The sequence below is a fragment of the Lagopus muta genome, chromosome 6, assembly GCF_023343835.1.
Source record: "Lagopus muta isolate bLagMut1 chromosome 6, bLagMut1 primary, whole genome shotgun sequence".
In the NCBI taxonomy this organism is placed as follows: domain Eukaryota; kingdom Metazoa; phylum Chordata; class Aves; order Galliformes; family Phasianidae; genus Lagopus; species Lagopus muta.
The window spans coordinates 48370523-48379902 of record NC_064438.1 but is presented as its reverse complement, the minus strand read 5'-3'; positions in this window follow the sequence as shown (position 1 = coordinate 48379902).

Below are 9380 nucleotides of genomic sequence, written 5' to 3'. Positions count from 1 at the left end.
TCTCCAGTCACCCTTAATGCTCCCATCTTAACAAACTACACGATATCATGGAATGGAAAGAACCGTAGAATGGATTGGGCTGAAGGGACCTTGAATCCCACCCAGTCACAAACCCCTGGCCTGGCTGGCTTCCCATCAGATTAGGCTACCCACGGCTCCATTCAATCCAGCCTTAAACACCTCCAGGGATGGGGCATCCACAGCTTCTATGGGCAGGCTGTGCCAGGGCCTCTCTGCCTTCTGAATAAAGATTTTTTTTCCCTAAAAAATCTAAGTTTCCTCTCTTTCAGTTTAAAACCATTTTCCCTTGTCTTATCACTAGCAGACCATATAAAAAATTGGTCTCCCTCCTGCTTATAAGCTCTAAGTTTACTGTCATAAAATACTCATAAAAGGCTATTTTCAGATCCTAAAGAGGGCTTTCCAGATTCTCACACGTGAATTCTGCCCCACTGCAGTTTGCAGATCAAACTTAACAATACAAGGAAACTACCTGTAGCTTTTTAAAATCAGTGTTTCGAAATTAGGGTGACGTTTCCTTTGCTCCAATTAAATGTAATAAAAAACTGTGAGATGTGAAGTTTATGCATTCCTTTTTAGGAAAAAGTGCACAAATCACTTCTGCTTATTATTCTAAGCTGGCACAGAATATTAATTAAATTATTATTTAATTGGAAATTTCTACTCTCATGCCATTTTCTGATGGGAAAAAAAAATAAAGAGACGAGACATTTGCTAGAAACATCAGCTTCTGTGTTGGCTAGCAATCTCAACAGTATATGCTCACCTGGTAAAAGAGGAGAGGTAAGTCAAATGCAGGATTTCCCTTTAGAATAGTCCTGCCCCTGCACACATCTGAGAACCATTCACTGGAAAGTAATCTTCAAGCATCTGCTGCAAATAAGTTTTTATGAAAATAAATCCTTTACAAGCTCTGGATTACTCAGCGCTGTTTTGTTCTTTTTCTCCTTTTTCTTCCACCTAGTTCCTTCCTTAAAATCTATAATAAATTGTAGCTCACCATCAGTATGCAGAAAGCCATTCTTAACTTTTCCTGCACACACCACCAACATTGTTTTTTTCTCCACTCTACTTTGTTGGCACTGCAGAATTCCTGGCAATAATTTCAGTTCCTGAGCAAGTCTAAGGGAAAGACAAACTGGATTAGTTTTCTCTTGATAAGCCAGCTTCTGCCTCCCTTAGCCTCTCTTTCCTTTGGATTAACTGGCTCAAATGTCTTTCTTTCTCCAACACATAGATTGCCAAAGGAAAACCTTGGGATTCAAAGAGATGAGAGCTGCAAATCCAGCACAAAAGCAACGTGGCTCTACATAGTTATCATCTAGATAAGAAAGTAAGCTAGGGAATAACAAGGTGGTTTGACCTTTTTTATTTTTGTGCAGAGCCCCACAAAAGTAGTGCTGTCCACATACACCTGAGCTACCACTATTAGATACTGTGTTTAAAAAAAAAAAAAAAAAAAAAAAAAAAAAAAAGGGAAGTAAAGGAAGATGAGAGAAGATGTATATGATGTCTGTGATTTCTGCTCTGTAAGAAATATTTTACTCCTCTGACCCTCCCTCTGCTTTTATTTTCTGCATGTGTGTGGAGTCAAGTGTTTTTGCCCTGAAACAGGATCCTTTTTTTAGGGCGTGTGTGCCCAAGCTTTCAGCTTACCCGAGCCACATTAAGTGAAGAATTATTATCTTGGGGCCACGTATAAAATATATAACATAGTTGAGGTTTATGAGTAATAAAACTTCTTTATTTTCATAATTTCACTAAAAATAAAAAAATAAAAAAATAAAAAAAAAAAAGCATAAAACCAACAGGATGTTTGACCTTGTTTTTGGGAAACTAATACATCAATATTTGGTTTAATTGAAGTAATTGCTGCAAATCCTTAATGAGTTTCTCAAAGGTGCACATCAGAGATTTTTTTAATCTAATTTTACTCTTCCTATGCTTCATCCTTGAAAGCAGTTGTTCATTATTGCTTTTTGGCAGAATGTACATTTGTGAACAAGGCATGATTGTGAAGAAAAGGATATTATAAAAGCCTGGTTAACAACTGTTTACATGGATTGATAGTGACAGGATAAGGGGGAATTATTTTAAATTGAGGCAAGGGAGGTTTAGGTTAGATATTAGGAGGAAGCTTTTCACACAGAGGTGGTGACACACTGGAACAGGTTGCCCAAGGAGGCTGTGGATGCCCCATCCATGGAGGCATTCAAGGCCAGGCTGGATGTGGCTCTGGGCAGCCTGGTCTGCTGGTTGGCAGCCCTGCACATAGCAGGGGGTTGAAACTTGATGATCTTTGAGGTCCCTTTCAACCCAGGCCATTCTATGATTCTATGAACATACTGTGTGTTGATGTGATCAATTTTTTTCTAGGAGTTGAATATCTGATTGTAACTATACGTTCAATTTGAAAATGCATGAGTAATTATGATGACACAAAATGGAACCACAAATATATGAACAAATTGATTATTTTTTCCCATCAATCTTGAAACCTACCTTCAAATTTCTCTACCAGATGGAAAGCAAGGCTGCATATTTTTTGCTGTTCACTGGACTCTGTTTAGCCAACATATCAAAAGGGATAACATTATTTACCATAACTGGAGCCATAATTTCAGTTTCATTCAGAATGCTGTTATGGCTTGAAATGTAGCATAGGTAAGTTGATTTCATCTGGAAGATGCCTGTTTAACTCATTTAAGCAAGCAGTCAAATCCACACACATACAAAGAAGTTAACTTATTATGTTATGAAATAACACAAAACCAACTTCAATAATTAAATAAGAAAATGTCTACTTAATAACAAAATCTATGTGTCTTCATAGGCACACACACAGGTAGGTGGGTTGAAATAGTATTATGGTGAGTAAAATGCTATGATTTCCAAGTGGCATGAGTTCGTATCTTGTGTAGCACACTGTTGCATTGTCGCCTACTACAGCACACACAGGTTTTGATTTAAACAAGTGTGGGAGGGGGCATGAGAAACAGAGCACTGCACCCTCTCCTCCACACCTTTTGTTGTCACCTGCACACAGTCCACACTCAAGCTATGCTCAATCAACTCATGAGAAATTGCTAAAAATCATGTAATAATGTTAAAAGCTTACAGTCTTTTGGGGCCACATTATTAGCAGTCCATGTGTGGTTTGAAAACAGCTATATAAGAGTAACATATTGCAACACATAAGACGACTGAATTACCACCACCATTTTGCATTCAAGATCACATATATATAAGTAATTCCAAAATTTAAATATTGAATTTACTACAAAGACTACTAAGCTCGGTCTTTAAACAAGACTTAACTGGTCTTTTCAGCCCAAGCTGCAAAAGAGCTCAAGAAATTGCACAGCTCTGCTCAGAAGCAGGCTGCCCAGGGTTGTGTCCACTCAGGCTTTGGATACCTCCATGGACAGAAACTCCACAGCCTCCTCCCCTTGTTTCACCAATCTCACAGGAAAGAAATTCTTTTGTTACTTTCAAGGAGATTTCCTGTATTTAAATTTCTGTTCAGAGACTCGTGCCCTTTCATTGGGCACGACTGAGAAGAATGTGGCTCCATTTTACCTTTTTTTTTTTTATTATTTATTTGTAATGTTACGATGTAAGCAAGGACAATCCACAGCAATTCCTGAGATTCTCCATGTCTGAATTAGAACCTGAAGCGTTTGTTAAATGTCAACTAGCTGCAGGGAAATCAGCGATGCTGCTCATAGCATGTGATACAGTATACAAAACAGTAGAAATCCATTTCTCGGATATTCTTAGTAGAGTTTCAGCAGATGACAGTCAGCACTCAGCAGCATTAGCCACTCAATCAATATTATGCTTTTTCCTCCTATGTGTTTTTTTTTGTTTCTGGTGGTGAATTAGTAATTCACAGCATCCAGAAATCATAGTTGCCTTTGCTCTACTAATCCATTGCATGTAGTATTCCAATAGATTATGTTTATTTAAAAAGCTGATTCTCAAGTAGTAGGCATTTTGTACTACAGAACTGACTGTTCTGGCACTTACCTCCACTACAGCAAGCCAAAACTAGGTAACTGCTCTTTTAAATACAAATCAGTTGGTAAATACAAGAATCTGATATATTTTTAAGAAAAGGAAGGTCTCAGAAAATAAGTTACTTCTTCACAAAGTAAAAAAGAACAAACAAAAACATTAGCACTCCATTTCCAAGGCAAGGTTTCTCCTTTGAGTCTTAGCCCCCTCCCCCCCTTCCCCTAACCCTTCAGCTGAAGAGAATAAGAAAGAAGAATTTTGAACAGCAAAATCTGTGAAACGAGTAACTTCTTCACAACCATCACCTACAGCATTCTTTCTTACCTTTTTCATCCACACAGCCTTTCAAATTCACTGATTTGGAAACTTCTGATAACCTGTTTTCCCCTTCTTTCTCATTTTCACAGAAACTATTTTGTTTGAGAGATCAGCCCTGCCATTGTAAATCAAGACTGATTAATAAACTGATATTACTTACATTTCTAGTTAAGCATGTGACATAAATAATTTTTAAGACGGTTTTTGCTCTTGTGCAAAGAACATACAAAGATACAAAGCCACTTAATGGATAAAGAGAAAATCAATAGTTGAAAGACAGAGTTAAGCAATTATCTCTTCTTAACACTTTTTGAAGACCTCTCTAAGATTAAGGAGTAAGTTCTGCCACTTCACTATATTGAGTTTTCCTTGTTACATTCATCTAAAATGACCTATTAATCAATTAAAGCAGGAAAGGTCTTGGTGAAAAAAAAAAGAAATAAAAAGAGCCCTCCGGAATAATTCTATACTAAGATTTACAATACCATTAAAATAATCCATGAAGAAAAATGCCAATTAGCTATACCACTTTTCTCCTGGAGTCCTCCTTGTTCTTCATAGCTCTGCAGTATATGTGGTTTTTACTTTACCTTCACAGTCCTTCTTAATTTACCTTCATCATCTCCAGCTGATCTCATACAGCTAACACCTTGCCTAGCCCTTCCAGCCTGCTAGCTACTGCTACAAATGTCTTCATCCTCAGATTAATTAAACGTGAGAGAAATCTCTGATTCTGGTTCATTTCTGGGCTCCTACAAAATACTTTTCAAGGTTCACAGTAACCAGAAGGTTCTGCTTGCTCACTGTGATATTAGACAGCTGATGAGTTCTGTGCACAGCTCTTCCTCTGTTCTTTTTTTTTTTTATTTACCTTTAATAACTACTGTTTTCTTTGCTGTACCACATCCTGCTTAAAAATAAAAATTAAAAATAAACCAACTAGCCAATAAAGCTATACCAGTTAATGAGCTCAGATTTATAGCTGCATCCCTCTGTTTGCCATCTCCTTGCGTCTTTGAGAACAAGCAAAGTAAGGGGGGATTTCTCTATTCTTTTCTTGCAGGGACAGGGAGACAGCATTCATTCAGCTGCTACCATTACAAGCTAATTTCTAAGTCACAGTCACTAATCACCCCAGTCTCATTAAGCAAATGTTGTAAGGACAAGATCAAAGCAGATCGTGTAAGTTGCTGTTCTTACTGTATGAAAGGATACATGAGTCAGTGGGCTTAATCCTTGTTCCAGAAATCTTTAACCCTTTAATTGTGGGCATAAAATACAAATAAATATTATTGAGCCCTAAAGCTGACTGTCAAGTATGAATGCTTTCTGTACAATTCGCTGTGGATTTTATAGCTAAGGGTATGGAACTATCCTTCCAAAAATCACCAATCTTTACTAAACAGTCACATTAGACCTATAAATGTAGTGTTTTTGTGTGTGCCTGAATCGATTGTATCTTGTGAATCATAGATCAGACAAGAATGGGAAACCTCTGGCAAATAATGTGTGTTAGTTGAGCTAGCATGGCATGATTTCACCCGTGCCAGCACAGAAAGCAGTGTGAATATACATATATCTGCACTGCTCATACTGCACCATAGGAGCAAGGAGCAGATCTGTAGCTCCTAAAAAGAACAGCACCTCTCAGCCCTATTCATGCATAAGCATTCCCTTGATTTACACACTCCAGCCCTGATATTGGAAAGTGCTGAGCTCTCAGTTTCCATTAAAATCACCAGATATTGATAGATCCCAAGAGCACTAAGAAAGAAATAGACCTATTATGTTAATATTATGTTGTAAAAGAAAAAGAATCCAAATTTGAAATGAATAAAACTTCTTAAATAAAAATAAGATGCATAAATTGCTGCAGTCTCAATGGAAGCTCAAGAGCAGCTATTTTTTGTTCAGCTTAGCTGGGTTTCTACAAGGCAATTTATATGACAACTCTATTTTCTCTGGCAGTTTTGCTAAAGTATGAACATAAAAATGTGCACTCCATAAGCATAAGCAAAGTTGATTAGTTTGGTTTCAGTGTGCCTATATGGTAGAAGGATTTGTAACTGAACTAAATGAAGGGATTGTCATTTTACTTTGTGTTTTACGGTCATCTTTTTTCTACATTAGAAATACTGAGTTAAAATATTTTTCCACAGCACAAATCAAAATTGTATGGCATAATTATGTGGTTCTGTGATAGTCTTTGGAATTTCACAGTTTGTTATATAAGTTGTTCTGCAGCTGTTCCCTGCAGAGGAAATACTTCCCATACACACACTGTGCACACACATGTACACAACTACGCATTGTACACAACTACCCATTTTCCTGTGGCTTTTCTTCCCTCTTCTCGAGGCTCAGCATCTGACTTCAAGGGGCTGGATAGGAGAAGATGCTCCTCTTAACTCTGTGGCACTCCCACTGTCAGAAGTGTGCTTGGAAGCACTGAAATAAATCAGGCTTGAAGTATATCAGGTTGAAGCCTGAGTATCAGGAAGCACCTTTGAAAGAGCAGCTCTGTCAGTGTGGTTTAGAGAGCGCTGTCATACCAATTACGTACAGTAGTGTAGAGTTTTGTAGATGAGATCCATCAGTGCTTAAAGAGAGAGGAGAGAAATCACTGCTTAACCCGATGCCTTTCTTCATGGAACTCGCACTTTCTCTTAAACCTGATACCATTTGCCAAAGAGGAGCGTCTCAGGTTCTCACACCTGGCAGGGGGTTACAAACTTTGCTATTTTTTTTGTGTGTGACATTTTCGTTGTGGAAACAAAGTCCGGTTAGTGCACTCCATTCTGCTGTTTGTATGGGAACTCCAAGAACCCCCTTCCTGAAGCCCCAGGACTGCAGAGGGGCAGCTTAAGCTATTTGCGGGATGTGTGCTTGAGGCATGCAATGGCAAATATCTCTCTCAACTGCGAATCGTCTGAACAAAGTAAAGCACCACGTGGAGCAGATGACTTTCCGGAGAGATGGTAATTCCTCGGAGAAACAAAGAAGCAGAGGAAAGAAAATGTAACAGGAGAAAAAATACTGATGTAGCAGAGGGGGCTGTTTCTCTTCGAATTCTGAAACAAAACAAAACAAAACAAAACAAAACAAACACAACAACAACAGAAAACCCACAGTGTTTCTAATTGCACACTGCGCCCGCTCGTCGCGGCGCCGTTAATTACGGTGAGCCTGGATTTGCGATGCTTCTCACTAAGGAGCCGCTCGTTTTACAATGCCGTCAAGGCGCCGCTCTGGAGGCAAGAGCGCTTCGGTGCGCTGCGTGTGCGCCAGAGGGCGCTCGGGGCCGCTGCCTTCCGTCCGTCCCCATCCCTGGAGGTGTTCAAAGCGTGGTCCATAGAGACACGGCTACTGGTAAGCCCGTAGCGTTAGGTTGGGCTTGCTGATCTTAAGGGTATTCCAGACCTTCTATGATAAAGGTGACACGAATGTATCATGTTACATATGGGGTGGGCTGCACGTGATACCACCAAGTGTAGTGGTAGCTTGGTAGATAGCAGTGGTAACTCTGGCAAAAAGATGTCCTCCCTCCCCCTGAGATTCAGTTCCAGCAGCTCCCCAGCATCTTTGCCTGCTGGGTTCACCTCCCTGCTCCGGCAGATTTCATGTGGTGGCAAGAAGAAATAAAAAGAGGGTCAGCACAGGGAAGAGGGGACAAGCAGAATGCCAAGCTGATTGGCATGTTGTTTCCTCTGAAATGTCTCCTTTGTGCATGTGTATCAGTGACACGAGTCAGCTACAAACTAAGCTGCCTATGAAAACTTGACTTTGTTTAATAAAATACACCAGTTTTCAGGCTAGTTATATAGGGTCAGAGTGTGACACCCAATATAAAATGACAGCAAAATGGTTTTAAAAAAACAAACATATGGTTTCTTCAGATAGTTAAAATAATTACTTAGGAAGTTCCAACTCACACAAACAGAAGAAACTAGGTAGCTTTTTTATTGAAATGTGTGTCACTGGATGTGGAACTCTTTCTTCAGAAAAGAAAACACCTTATTCAGAGATAAAATTGGTAAATAACATTATTTTACTTCCAGAGCATCAGTTTAAAAAGAGATCTTTAGATCACATCTAAAACAAGAAAGAGAAAAGTTAAAGCCTGTATACCAACACTGAATTAAGCCACCTCAAATGTGAAGCCTGCTCTTCAAGCTGGGAATAGCCAATGAGATACAGGTGCAGGTGCTGCAGCTCTGTTCACTGTGCCACCTTTTCTGTTAGCAGGCAGAGGGAAGGGGTAGCTTAGTGGTGTGGCAGATGCATGTATGGGAAACAGGTGTGGGAAAGACACCTTTGGGTGGAGAAGTGTGTGTTTTTGTGGAAGAGGTGTGGTATATCTTGTTTCAGAGCTGTTTTTTAGGCTGTGCCCTCATTGGAGAAAAAAAGGGGCTTTTTTGTTTTGTTTTGTTGTTTTTTTTTTTTACTCTGAAAGTTGCTAGCTCCTCGTGCTGGAGGTGAGCATGACCTGTAATCACATTTATGCAAGGGCAATATTTGATGGTACTCTGTACAAAGCCAGCAACTGTGCTCCTCCTGTTGAGGAAAACAATTAAGTTGCATGTTAAAAATATCTCTGAGCTACTAGATTTCTTAATATTTAGAAGCCCTGAGCAGGTACAGGAAATTGCTGTTGAACAGAAGGCTATGGCTTGAGTACCTGACCTTATGAAGCGTGTTTGATTTTCCATAAAGTGCAATGAATATGATGGATTTGTAGAGTTCAGGCAGTCATTATGATACGCTTTACAATGGCCACTATTCCCAGGTGATGCTAAAATCTACCCTCCTTTTCCTTTGTGGATGAATTTTCTGCCTGTTTGCACTTTAATAGTGTGCCATAAAACCAAAGATGCCAAATGATCTGAACTGGATAATGCTTCCGCCAATTGTAGAAGATAGTCTAAAGCTGGTGTTTCTTGTTTGTCTGGCATCCACTATTACTCCTAAATTAGTTTAATTTGTTCTGTTTGCTACTGAAATATAAAGGATGAAATTCCACCCTC